The following is a 13,980-nucleotide window of genomic DNA, read 5'->3' as shown; positions in this document are numbered from 1 at the left end:
ACCGCCCCATTGAGCTGTACACGGCTCTTAGCATGTGTCCTTATTTTATTTGTCTAGAAGTTGTTACATATATAAGATGCTGTTTGAGATGTAAACTTTTATAACATCAGACGTGCCCAATCCTGCAACTGTTGGGCACTCAAATCTCATAGAATAGTCAGGCTGACTTCAGTATGTGCCATGACTGCAAAGTCAGGATCATGTACATTTATTATTGTGGTAGCATCTACAGGGAGTGTCCCCATTGTGCCAGGCACTGTACAAACATAACAAAGATACAGTCCCTGCCCTGATGAGCTTACAATTTAAGCACAGGACTATAGATAATACTGTATGTGGATACAGACAGGGCACCCTAGGAAACAACAAAATTGTTAGGACATATAAAACACTTTATTCCAGTACTAGTGACAATGAAAGGCAAATATGAGGTGGCAACTCGATAGTACTGAGAAAAATTGTATACACCCTTACACCAGCGCAACCCATTCTCTTCAGTCTCAAGACAACAGCTGCACCAGTTTTGCTCCATGTGGCTCATTACGACAAGAGCAGTAGTTCTCAAACTTTTGTCCTGGTGACCCCTTTCACATAGGAAGCCTCTGAGTGCGACCCCCCACTTATAAATTAAAAACACTTTTTTATATATTTAACAACATTAAAAATGCTGGAGGCAAAGTGGAGCTTGGGGTGGAGACTAACAGCTCGCAACCCCCCCATGTAATACCCCTGCGACCTCCTGAGGGGTCCCGACCCCCAGTCTGAGAACTCCTGGACTAGAGACAGCTTACATGCCAAAAGTACAGAGCGCCTAAGATAAAACACCATCACCACACAGCATTATGAAATGGCTCTTTGCTCCCCTCATTACAAACATGTTAATGCAGCAGATGCAGAGTCCAAGTCACCTAATCAGTTATACCAATCTAACTCACTAATTTCACTTAAGTTACTTCTGATATACACTGATGTAGGAGAATCAAACCCACAAAGATTGAGTAATATATTTGAAATAAGGATCACTGGCTTTCCCATTCATAAAATGCTAGTTTTTGATGTTCGTTTGTTAAACATTCAGAAACAAAAATACTCTGCTTTGCTTTACAAGTTATACAACCATCCAAACAAGATGAGTACAATACATCTGCAACCAGATACACGTGAAATGGATTGAGCAACAGCTCAATTTTTTTGCAGCTCTAGCCAGTCATTAATATAATTGAACAGCAACAAAACAAAATTGGGTAAAAAATTACTGTTCTTAAGTCTTATTTCTGACAAATTATATTGTTTCTCTAACACCCACACACACAGAGAGAGAGAGCGCAATTACAGTAATTTGGTTCCCCTTGACAACTGTAAACAGGATGTTAAGAGAAAGCAATCACCACCAGACATTTATTAAAAACAAAACTAAACACAGTGTGTCCAACATTTTGCTCTGCACACTCAGAACAGCTTCAGAGAAAGCTATCAGTGATTACTGCTAATATGAGGATGCAGTTTCAGACACTAGGAGGCCATTATCTTTGAAAACTCATGGCGAACGGGGGAGGTTCCAGATGACCGGAAAAAGGCTAATGTAGTGCCCATCTTTAAAAAAGGGAAGGAGGAGGATCCGGGGAACTACAGGCCGGTCAGCCTCACCTCAGTCCCTGGAAAAATCATGGAGCAGGTCCTCAAGGAATCAATTCTGAAGCACTTAGAGGAGAAGAAAGTGATCAAGAACAGTTAGTATGGATTCACCAAGGGCATGTTATTCCTTGACTTTAGCAAAGCTTTTGATATGGTCTCCCACAGTATTCTTGCCAGCAAGTTAAAGAAGTAAGGGCTGGACAATTGGACTATTAGGTGGATAGAAAGCTGGCTAGATCATCAGGCTCAACGGGTAGTGATCAATGACTCCATGTCTAGTTGGCAGCCGGTTTCAAGTGGAGTGCCCCAAGGGTCAGTCCTGGGGCCAGTTTTGTTCAATATCTTCTTTAATGATCTGGAGGATGGTGTGGACTGCACTCTAAGCAACACTGCAGATGACACTAAACTGGGAGGAGTGGTAGATACGCTGGAGGGTAGGGATAGGATACAGAGGGACCCAGACAAATTAGAGGACTGGGCCAAAAGAAACCTGATGAGGTTAAACAAGGACAAGTGCAGAGTCCTGCACTTAGGACGGAAGAATCCCATTCACTGTTACAGACTAGGGACCGAATGGCTAGGAAGCAGTTCTGCAGAAAAGGACCTAGGGGTTACAGTGGACGAGAAGCTGGATATGAGTCAACAGTGTGCCCTTGTTGCCAAGAAGGCTAATGGCATTTTGGGCTGTATAAGTAGGGGCATTGCCAGCAGATTGAGGGATGTGATCAATCTCCTCTATTCAACATTGGTGAGGCCTCATCTGGAGTACTGTGTCCAGTTTTGGGCCCCACACTACAAGAGGGATGTGGAAAAATTGGAAAGAGTCCAGCAGAGGGCAACAAAAATGATTAAGTGGCTGGAGCACATGACTTATGAGGAGAGGCTGAGGGAACAGGGATTGTTTAGTCTGCAGAAGAGAAGAATGAAGGGGGATGAGATAGCTGCTTTCAACTACCTGAAAGAGGGTTCCAAAGAGGATGGATCTAGATTGTTCTCAGTGGTACCCGATGACAGAACAAGGAGTAATGGTCTCAAGTTGCAGTGGGGGAGGTTTAGGTTGGATATTAGGAAAAACTTTTTCACTCGGAGAGTGGTGAAACATTGGAATGGGTTACCTAGGGAGGTGGTGGAATCTCCTTCCTTAGAGGTTTTTAAGGTCAGGCTTGACAAAGCCCTGGCTGGGATGATTTAGTTGGGAATTGGTCCTGCTTTGAGCAGGGGGTGGGACTAGATGACCTCCTGAGATCCCGTCCAGCCCTGATATTCTATGATTCTATGAGATAATTATAAGGAAATGAGAAATAACGAACCTTTGGAACAACAGATCAAGTAGGAGATACAGTACAGAAGAACAGCATTCTTAGGCTCTGAGGGTACCATGCCCCCCTCATCATTAACTAAAGACAACCTAGTATTACAAAGCTAGATTGTCCGCAAGGATCACTTGTTCTCTGTCTCCACCAGTGGTTCTCAAACTCTTTTTTACTGGTGACCCCTTTCACACAGCAAGCCTCTGAGTGCGACCCCCCTTACAAATTCAAAACACTTTTTAATATATGTAACACCATTATAAATGCTGGAGGCACGCTGGGTTTGGGCTGGAGGTTGACAGCTCGCGACCCCCCCCCATGTAATAACCTTGCAACCCCCTAGGGGTCCTGACCCCCAGTTTGAGAACCCCTGCTCTACAAGATGCCAGTTAGAGAGTATGTAAATGATCCAATTCCAATTGTCTACTAATACAGGACTGTACAAGCACAGTTCCGGCTCTTCTCTGTAAACACCTCCTGCCAAATTGGTGCAAATTTCACAGGGTTAAGCTGGCCCTCCTGTCCTGGTTGGTCCTGGGGCATCTGCACAGTTTACTCAAGCTGGGAAGGTCTCATAAGGCCACCAATGGATCAGGGTAATTATTAAAACACATGGACTATTCTATCTCCAGAATGCCACACCATAGCTCAGAGGAGGCAAACTTTGCAGATTGGGGAGTGTCAGCCTTTGCATCTTGGAGTTCCCCTTCTGCTTGCTTTGCAAATGTTCAGTCTGAAGTTGCTGTTTGTTCCCATACATTCAGTTAGCGCAGCATGTGCAGTTGTGTTCCAAAAACTCTTGTGTGCTTCCCATTTTGTTTCACCAATAAAGAACAAGCTGGCGGTGAACTTGTTTATAGCAGTTTGATCTTTCAGGACCAGGGACCACCACCTGGACAGTAGTACTTACAGGGAGCAATTTGAGCACTTATAATACAGTTTGAATTTTGAAAGCAAAGCCTCAAGATTCTTGGGACCAAGTTCCCAGCTGGTGTAACTCCACTGAAGTCAACAGTTACATCAGCAGAGAATTTGGCTTGTGGTTCAAAGGCAAAAGTAATGTCACAAGGGCACAGAATCTCTGGCAAATGGTTTAATTCAGCACTTCCCTTATCAAGTTAAAGAAAAGAAACATCTGATCTCTGGACTGATGAGCAAAACTGAGCATTTGCCGTAACATGTTATGCATGAGTGAGCTTTTAGACCAGTTTATTGCATATCGTTACCAACTGCAACTTTCCATTATGGTCAGTAAGACAGCACATCAATAACATCGGCAGTTAGTGAACACACAGGAAAACAATAAAGACTTGAGAAGCCTGAGATTTTCTTTGCATCTGATCTACCTCCAACCCACTGGTTTTGTCATTTGAAAAAAAAAAAGACATTTTAAATTGAAATTTGAAAAAAAAAAACAAAAAAACCCCAACCTCTTAACTTCAGTGAAACTAGACGTCTATGGTGCTCAAGAATGCCTTCTTTGTGGCCTGCCTGTATTTTCAATGCACCCTCTATTCCATTCAGAGCCAGTTACATGGTTACAGTACTTGTGGCTCTGACATCTCTGACCCCACCAAAACTCCTGAGGGAGGGCCTAAAAAATCCTTCAAACTCTGTAATCAGGCAGCTGTGACCTAGATTATTATAGACTCATTATTTTGCCTTCAGCTAGCGACAAGGATAAGTTCAAGAGGACTTTTAGGGCCTGCAACCATGTTTTATCCAACCAGACTCTATTTGGAAATCCTAGAACATCAATTACTAATATTATTATTATGGAATCTGAATGGTGGGACAGAGATCAGAGTTTAGCACCTACAGATATTACCATAAAGTTTTTCCAACCATGAGGGTTCTCACAACAAAGTTTTTGGTGGCCTCAGAGTGTTGTCACAAAGTCTTAGGGCGGCCACGCTGACAATTTTTGCTAAAATGTTTAATTAACTTCAGGAAAAAAATAAATATGCACATACATATGCCCAAAACATTGATTTTCTTCATTTAGGGGTTTGTTTTTGCAGACTCAATAATAAAAATAATGTACAGTTGTCTCCATTCTTCCCTGGACCTAAACAGAATGGAAACACAAATAAGATGCTTTGCACCTTCTTTTTTTTTGTTATTATTTCTTTTGCTTTTTTGGTATTTTTGTCTTGTTTTTTAAGATTTGCTAGCTAGTAAGTCTGTTGCTGTAAAAAACGATATTTTGTATGCTTGTTAATATTACTTTTCACAGCAGACTTACTAAGCCCCAGTAAGCCTGGGGGCAAATTAAGCCCTAGACAGGGGGGTTGCGGGGGCCAGAGACAATACGGGGAGAGGCCTAAGGCCTGTGGCCAGAGCCTGGAACCAGAGCCGGTCACTACATGGATGGATCCCAAAGCCCTGCAGCCAGAGCCTGCCCACCCATCCCCACCACTCGAGGGCTGAAGCCCAAAGCCCGAGATCCGCCCAAGAAAGTGAGGAATTTACCAGTGGCCTGCTCCTCCAGCTTCTAGGGGGAGGGGGAGGTGGCAAGGCCCAACCCCTGCTAACAGCTGTAGGGGAGGGGACACTGGTACCCCCCACCCCACCCATCACAGTCCAAGAGGCTGTGGCTGCAATAAAAGCCCCCTGGTGGCCACATGCACCCCCAATGGCTGCATTTGAGAAAATGCTGATTTATAGCACAGCCATTATTAATCTGCAGAAGGCTTCACGCCCACAATGCACTTCCCAACAAACTACAAAATACAAATGCTCAGCAACGACTTTTACCATTCAAACATAAGTATGCCAATTCTCTAGCCAGAGAAACCACTATGATATGGATAGCTATTAGGAATCTGCACAGTTTAAACCTGGTATCCATTACTTTTGCCCCTGAAAAATTAATTTTGCAGAACTCCACCTACGGGAATTATTCTAACATCATATAAGAATTTTCTAAGCCTGACACAAATGTCCCTTTTCCATGTATTTATAAAAAAAAGCCACAACTATATTTGCAAACCCCAAACTTACACTGACGTTCCCCCCCCGGTAGAATTTTTAGCAATTGGCTGAACACCTAGTACAGTGGAAATGTTAGGAGACACCACCACATCCAAAATCCTGACAACTGGAAAAATGCATCCAATCTCCCCAAAACTATCCTTGCACGGGACTAAAAGCAGTTTAAGAACAGTACAAGCACCTCAACATCTCTATAAACTGAATGATGATTAGGTCATAGTCACTGCCTGAAAAATTTACTTGCCAATGGCAGTCGCAGAAGGGACTTAGGCCCAGATCCTCAAAGGTATTTAGGTGCCCCACCTCTGAGGATCAGAACCACAGTCCTCCACTGCTGAGGTTAGTGGACAATGGGGAGAAAGAACAGGGCTGCCCTCCACAATTCAATCCCCAGCCCTGATCTTTTGTTCCAAGATCCCCAGTGAATTTTACAAGCATCTGGTCAGTTCTGCTGCTCTTCAGAATTTAGCAATGAGCAGAAGGGGCACCATGAGCAAGTGGCCTGAGCAGAGCCAGGAACTCCTGAGAGCTAAATCCCAGCTCTGCCAGCGCGGTTTGTGATTGTGTGAAGATTCATTAAAACCTTTTGTCTCCTCTTTAGTAAAATGGAGTTAACAATACTGAATTAGTTACTGTTTACACACTGCTCTGAAGAAAAAAAACAAAACCAAATAGGGCCACCAATAAAAGGTGCACTTCTAAAATACCCAACTTTCTTCTTCGATTTAACACTTTCTTGTGTAAAAATCTATCTGGCAGAGAAGTTTTCTTGACCAGCACCTATAGCAAAATATTCATCAGCTTTTTAGAACTTCAGAATACAGTAGTAGCAGCTTCGATGCAAAATGGTTTATATGTTTTAGGTTTGTTTGGGTTATTTGAAACATACCATATAGTTGCAATACCTTCTATACAAGCAGTGCAGCATTTGAAGTTTCAGAGAAAATAAGGGACAAACAACTTTCACTACAAGAATTAAAAATCAGAGGTAAAGAAAATAAATCAGTACATGGGCCTGATTCTCCTCTCTAATCAGATGAACTCCTGAGTTACACACGTGTAAGTACAAGGTAAACAAGGTACATATCTTTAATAAATAATACCACCTCCACCCAACTCCTACACAGTGCTTCATCAGGAGACCTCAAAACACTGTACAAACACAGAGGCAGCCAGAAGTGAAGTGACTTGCCCAAGGGTCATACAGCAAGCCAGTGGTAGACCCAGAAATAGAATCCTGGTCTTCTAAGCCCACGTCCAGACTAACCCGCGGCATCGGCGGGTTAAAATCGATTGCTCGGGGATCGATATATCGCGTCTAGTCTGGACGCGATGTATCGATCCCCGAGCGCGCTTACATCGATTCCGGAACTCCATCAACCCGAACGGAGTTCCGGAATCGACATGGAGAGCCGCGGACATCGATGCCGAGCCGTCTGGACGGGTGAGTACCTCGATTTTAGAAATTCGACTTCAGCTACGTTATTCACGTAGCTGAAGTTGCATATCTAAAATCGATTTTAATACCCTAGTCTGGACGTGGCCTGAGTCTCACTCCAGTGCTCTATCCACCAGAATATTCTGTTTTTAAAAGCAGCTGAATACAGTAAATCAAAAGGATTAAACCTGTAAAGAGACATGCTTTTAAGGACTCCAGTCTGGTACCAGGTCAAGATTAGTAACTGTAGCCACAGTGAACTGTTAGATGCAGACATGCAAAGAGAAGGATTCTTCCGTGGAAAGAAAGCTCCCATGGGGGATTCTGAGCTGCTGAGTTCCACTGAACTAGCATTTCTCAGTTGTTGGAGTAAGTATATTTTCTGTTTCTCATTGCTGCCACTAGCACTGCAAACTAGGCAAACGGGGGACACCAGAAGACCCAGTCCTTAAGAACAGGAGGATGACAGGAGAGAAAACAATTATGTGGGAGATTTTCAAAGGCACGAAGAGCAGTTAGTTGCCTAATTGCCATTAATGCCTTTGAAAGTTTATCCTATGATAAAAAAATAATGTTTAAACATTATTAAAATATGCAGGTAAATTGCATTGCGATGTAGTTAAAGGTGCCAGTCTGCCAGCTCCAAAGACCGATGCCAGTTATTTGTTCATGGAACAGATACAGCACATGTACCTGTATGCTTCCTTCTATTGCCTCAACCCAGAACACGTTCCTCTAAAAGTGAAAAGATACTTGGATCTTTATGGTCCATTTATACAATACAGAGTTCTGGGAACATGTACAAAATATATCATTAAGAACTATACAATGCCAAACTAAAATACCCACTGAGATGATTCCCGTCTAAACCAAGACTCTGCCCAACACTCAAGCCTAGAGAAAGTGCTTAAGATCAATAAATTTGGACTTCATGAATTCCAAAGTCATAGCCCCTCGTGGAAATTGCCCAGCGGCCAGCCCGATCAGTGACGAGCAGATAAGATCTTGGCTGCTGAGTGCTGAGATCAAACAAGGAGAGAGTCTCTGAGGTAACCAGGACACAACCCATTTAAGGATATACAGGTTAAAACCTGTACCTCAAATAGCATTTGGAACCAATGGTTAATCAGTACAGATCGCAGGTGTCACCAACTCTGGATGAGAGCCACCACTAAACAAGAGGGCAGCTGCGTTCTGCACAAGCCATAAATTGAGTAGTCCCAAAGGAGGATTAAGTTAAAGAGAATTAAGACCCCTTTACTCCTGAATAAAAGCATCCATACAGAGTTTAATGTGCACTGACTTTACACCTTTAGTTCACTTGCCTTAAACTTTCCTGAGTGTAGCCCTGCTGCATAGGTCATATTTCACCTCTGGCCTCTTTTAGATACTGCTAGCAAAAGGGACAGTGAGAATGGAAAGGCCGCCATCACCACCAGATCTGGCTCTACTTAGGCATATACACCACCACGTCTGCTGTAAGTTGAACTGTGACCACCAAACTCATTTTCACTTTGGCCACTTAATCACTGTAATATATTTCAGTCCCCTCCAATCTGGACTGGATTCCTATATACAAAGTCTGTCAACCATTCCCACTCTGACCCAAACCAACCCATCCCTACACTGTCACCTTTCCCTATCCTTCAAAAAGACCTTTTGTAAACCAAAGGCCAGATACACGGATATTTGCAATGGGGACTTAGTTAACAACATGAACTGCAGTAGCACTAGGGGCCATGGACAAGGACTCCATCATAGTAGGCATTGTTCACAGACCAAAAAGCCAGTTGCTACCCCAAAGCATTTACAATATTAAACCTCGAGCTACCAGCAAGGCCCCATGGGGATTCACCCCAAAAGAAGAGAGGGGATGTTACTGCAACAACCCCACTTTCACGGTTCCCACCAGGTGTTTGGAGGCAGATATTGCTTTAATTTGTAAACACCATGAGCAGGAGCTGTGGCTGGGAGACACTAATATCCATGTCCTGCAGCCATCCTGGGCAGACCCCTTCCCAGACAGCAGTCGTGTGTAGGGGCCAGCACTAACTCCACCCTGATACCACGGAACTCCTAGTGGTTTTGTGGTGCCATTTCCCCTCACACTGACTCTCCATATTGAAGGCCTTCACCAGCGTGTCTCCTTCCAGCAGTAGCTGGAACAAATACAGGGGAGTATCTAGCCCCAGCTACCCAGCAGTGCAATCTATACGCTTTCAAATAGCTACAGTGCAATACATTTTTGGAAAGGGCATCTAAGAGACCCAATGGATTTATACTAGCAGAGAAACATTTCATGCACATGTCTGAAGGTGTTTAAAATTAGATCCCAAACACACAAAAGGCAAGAATCTGTAAGACTATATAAGGGCCAAATTCAGATCAGTCTCTTAATGGGGCCTTTCAAACCCCAGCTAAGAGAAAGTTCCCAATTTGGGGTGCAGGGCAATTAAAAGCATATGCACCCCAAATGTTTAACTTCCATTGGGAAAAGCCAATAGATTAGCTTTGCAGAGTTCTAACCCCAGGCTGACACAGACAGAGCAGGTTCCGGAGCAAGGCATAGAACTGTGCGCTACCTTTACAAAGCATCTGCACAATTTTAAAAGCAAATCTAATTGTTAGCAGGGATCCAAAGTAAGTCCCCCAAGTCTGGAATAAGGTTCTGTGGCTTCTTTCTCAGGGCTAAACTTCTATCAGCCGTATGTTGCAAAATTTGGTGCCACATATATACATCCCTGAGGTGATTAGGTTGATTGCAGTGCTTTGTTTATAAAGGTTGCAAAAGCCTACAGACCCATCCCTGTGACAGTGAAAACATTAGCCAAGCCTGAAAGGGGAAAACTAAAACACATAGCCCGAGAGACTTTGTACAGTTTAAATACGATAAAGGGGTATAGAAAAAAATCAAAACCCTGTGCCTATGTCAGAGATATAACTATCTGGCATCCCAGGGATACAGACTAACACCGCTACCCCTCTGAAACCCAGGGAAAGGGACATAATAAACTATACAGCTGCTGAAAAGCAATTGTTTAAATCAGCCTTCCAAAATTCTGCCTGCCTAAGGCAAGTAATTATTTTTTAAAGCAGGTAAACAAAGCATTATTAATTTTTTTCATCCTTAGGCAAAAAAATCCATTCCCCCATTTTTACCCTAAGGTGGCAAATTTTCATGAGAATTTTTGCAAACACTTCATTAAACCAGTTGCACGAAATAACATTACCGTACGTTATCTGTTTACATCATCCCTTCTGGGACAGTTTTACATGAAACAACATCAGCAATTCAGTCTTCTTTCAAGAAAACACTTTCCCTGCGGAGTCCAATTCTACCAGGTCAACTGATATAACAGAGCAAGAACTAACAAAAATAAAAACATCCTTGCCTACACAAGTTTTGCAGTCAGATCAGAAGAGTCTGAAATAAAGTACAGTTACAATTTTTTTAAAGCATACTTTTGATATAGCGTAATCAACAAAAAGCCAAAGCAACCAACAGAATTATGGACAACTGACCATATGGCCTGAAAACAGGAGCTAAAGTACAAGAGACACTGGATACACTATTTGCAGTAGAATTACAGGATTGGGAACAAATTTAAAAGTTTATTAGAAAATGTTTAAAAATAAACAATACAGAGAGTTTGAAAAGTCAGTTATTGATCATCGGGGGTAGCATACAGAGTATAGAGGGATGCTAGTAGTTTGGTATTGAACAGCACATAGCATATACAGTCTGCCATGTTCCCAATGCGGGCTGTACGGTGGGTGAGATCAAGATACAGTCTGGAAGCAGTGGGGGTACATCGCTCATACATACAGGTTACAGACAGTCATGGGTAAAGATAAGCGGGCTGGGAAATGGGGATAGGATGACTCTCACATGGTGGAGTTTGGTTCGGTGGGTTCAGGGCTCAGAGGATAAAGTCCAGCAGGGGAAGTCCACATATTCCAATGGAATTATGCCCCTTTGGACAACAATGAAATGACTTCTGCTCAGGTAGCCCCAGAACCCCGATGGTACCCTAATGACATCAATGGAGCACCATGCAGATGCAGGAGTGCTCCAAAACAGAGCTTGTTGCAGGACTGGGGACCTACAAATCGAAAGTCCATACAAGGTGCTGAGTGTCCTCAGTTTCCCCCAGGAGTTGAGGACTTGCTGAGCATCTTGCAGGAGGGGCCTGGTGTCTTGCATGACTGGGCTCACACATTATTTAGAAATATTACTCCTAAGAACAGGGAATAAAAGCATGAACACTTGCACGCAAACTGAAATACATCAAGTTAATCTCTTTATTGTATTTGACATGCAATAAAAATATATATATAATTATTGCAAAAAATGTATCTACATATGCAGTCACTTCCTTGTAACATGGAAGTAAAATCAAGCTATATCACTAAAGTTGAATATATACACACACAGCGCACACAGATATACACACACTGCTGCTTTACAGCTGCAAACAATGCTATATATTGCAGAAGGTGTATATACAAGTATATCAGCATGTATTCTATAACTCAACCACACACACACTGCATGTAAACAATAACACTGGCAAACACTGTTTAGAAACATATTTTATACAACACTGAAACCCGGATATTTGCAGCATAAAGTACAAAGAATGCTACTGTATATACAAACGTGCATTCTGATGTACAGATTTTGCATGCGTGGTATGCACGTTACACACTGCAGAATCTGTATACACGAATACATCCGTTGGTAGCAGCATGTGTTATTTAGCCAAACACAATCAACAACACAATATTACTTCTCTATTTCAGCACTGCATGCAAATAGGTATGTGTTTGTGTCACACAAGCGACGCGAGCCGAGTATCCCTTGCACTATGCAATGCAAACGTCTAATAAAGAGCCACCACCCGCTTTGTTAGGAACAGCGCGGAAGGCCCCCCGAACAAAAGCAGCGCGCCCGGGGCGGGCCGGCTTGGCTCGCAGAGCCCAGCGCCTGCAGCTCGCTCACCTCCCCCGCGGAGCTGTCGGCTTCCCGGTCCGGGCTGGCCCATCAGAACCCCATGCTGGCGGCGCGGAGCGAGGGCGCTGCTCGGCTGCTGCCTGCTGGCCGCGGCTAGTTCCCTGCCCGGGCCATGCTAGAGGCGGCGGCTGCGGCTGGCCGCGGGGCTCATGTCTCCATGGCGCGGGAGCGGGAGGGGAGCCCGGCCCTGCTGCTGCCGCTGCCGCTGCCGCTGCCGCCCCCTGGCTGAGACGCGCTTCGTGCTGGGGAGCGGAGGAGAGGCGGGGAGCCAGCCGCGGCCCGGGCCGCAGGGCGGGGAAAGAAGGGCCGGCTATTGCCGCCGCCTCGCGCGCTGCTCCGCCCCGCGCCCGCCCGCGGCTGAGGGCACCCGCCGGGGGGTCGGGGTGCGTGTAAACACACAGCGCCTGCAGCCAGCTGCGTCGGGCGGGCCTGTGTCCCTCAAGCCGTGCGTGTAGGGTGATCAGACAGCAAGTGTGAAAAATCGGGATGGGGTGGGAGGGTAACAGGATCCTGTGTAAGAAAAAGACCCAAAAATCGAGACTGTCCTTATAAAATCGGGACATCTGGTCACCCTATGTGTGTGTCACCTATAGACGCCTGCTCGAGTGTATATGTGCCCCGTCGTCACCTGTAGCACGCATATGCTTTTGGGGAGCTAAAGTTATGCCCAAATAAACGTGTTAGTCTCTGAGGTGCCACAAGGATGCCTTGTTGTTCTTACTGATACAGACTAACACGGCTACCCCTCTGACACCTACATAATACGTGTGCCCCTTATGCTGCTGGGTCCCATGTATACATGTGTACAGTTATGCCCTATGGACATGTATAGAGTACATGCATGTTTCCCTAATGCAGTGTGTCCCATAGATTGCTAGTTCTCACATATTTCCTTTGTGGGCCGCAGATGCAGCTCTCTACATGTTACGTGAGCCACAACCACACAATATATAATTAAGGTGACGAGCTAGCAAGTGTGAAAAATCATGACAGGGTGAGCAGTCTTAGGCACCTATATCAGACAAAGCCCTGACTATCAGCACTGTCCCTATAAAATTGGGACAGCTGGTCACTCTAATATATATATATACTACCTGTATGGCCCCCAGGATGTCACATGGGCTGTGAGCTGTGTGCTGACTGGGCTGCAGGTTGAGAACCACTAAAATAGGGATACACATATCAGATATACATGCCCACTAGTCATCTATATAATGCATACATATTTTCCTTACACTGTGTAGCCCATATATACACACCCTATATATATGTATTTATGCCCTACAGACATCTATATAATGCATGCATGTGTCTCTAACATAGTGTATCATATATATATATATATATATATATATATATATATATATATATATATATATATACACACACCCACCCACACACCTGTGCACCCTTAATTTTTCCCAGAAGAAACTAGTGATTTTGGATGCCCAATCTGAGATACCCTACAGGAGCCATGCTATGAAAACCAGGTCCCATCAGAGTGTCTCACTTTGGGCACCCAAAATCATTAGTCACTTTTGAAAGCGTAGGCTGCTGTACATAATGGAGTTGTTTGTTATTTATGTAGA

At 44.1% G+C, this 13,980-nt stretch overlaps 1 protein-coding gene across 2 annotated transcripts in view; it reads right to left on the bottom strand.

Annotated features, from left to right (window-relative positions):
* Positions 1-12,654, bottom strand: part of CCNI (cyclin I) — a 52,806-nt gene extending 40,152 nt beyond the window's left edge. Inside the window, exon 1 of one of the 2 annotated variants that reach the window (XM_030565148.1) lies at positions 12,380-12,654. The gene's annotated coding sequence lies outside the window, so the exon portion shown is untranslated. The remainder of the gene's footprint in view (positions 1-12,379) is intronic. The other variant, XM_030565147.1, reaches the window with a different exon arrangement.
* Positions 12,655-13,980: the final 1,326 nt, after the last annotated feature.

The sequence above is a fragment of the Gopherus evgoodei genome, chromosome 5 (genome assembly GCF_007399415.2).
Source record: "Gopherus evgoodei ecotype Sinaloan lineage chromosome 5, rGopEvg1_v1.p, whole genome shotgun sequence".
In the NCBI taxonomy this organism is placed as follows: Eukaryota; Metazoa; Chordata; order Testudines; family Testudinidae; genus Gopherus; species Gopherus evgoodei.
The sequence above is the reverse complement of the archived record's forward strand: the minus strand, read 5'-3'. Positions and strand labels throughout refer to the sequence as shown.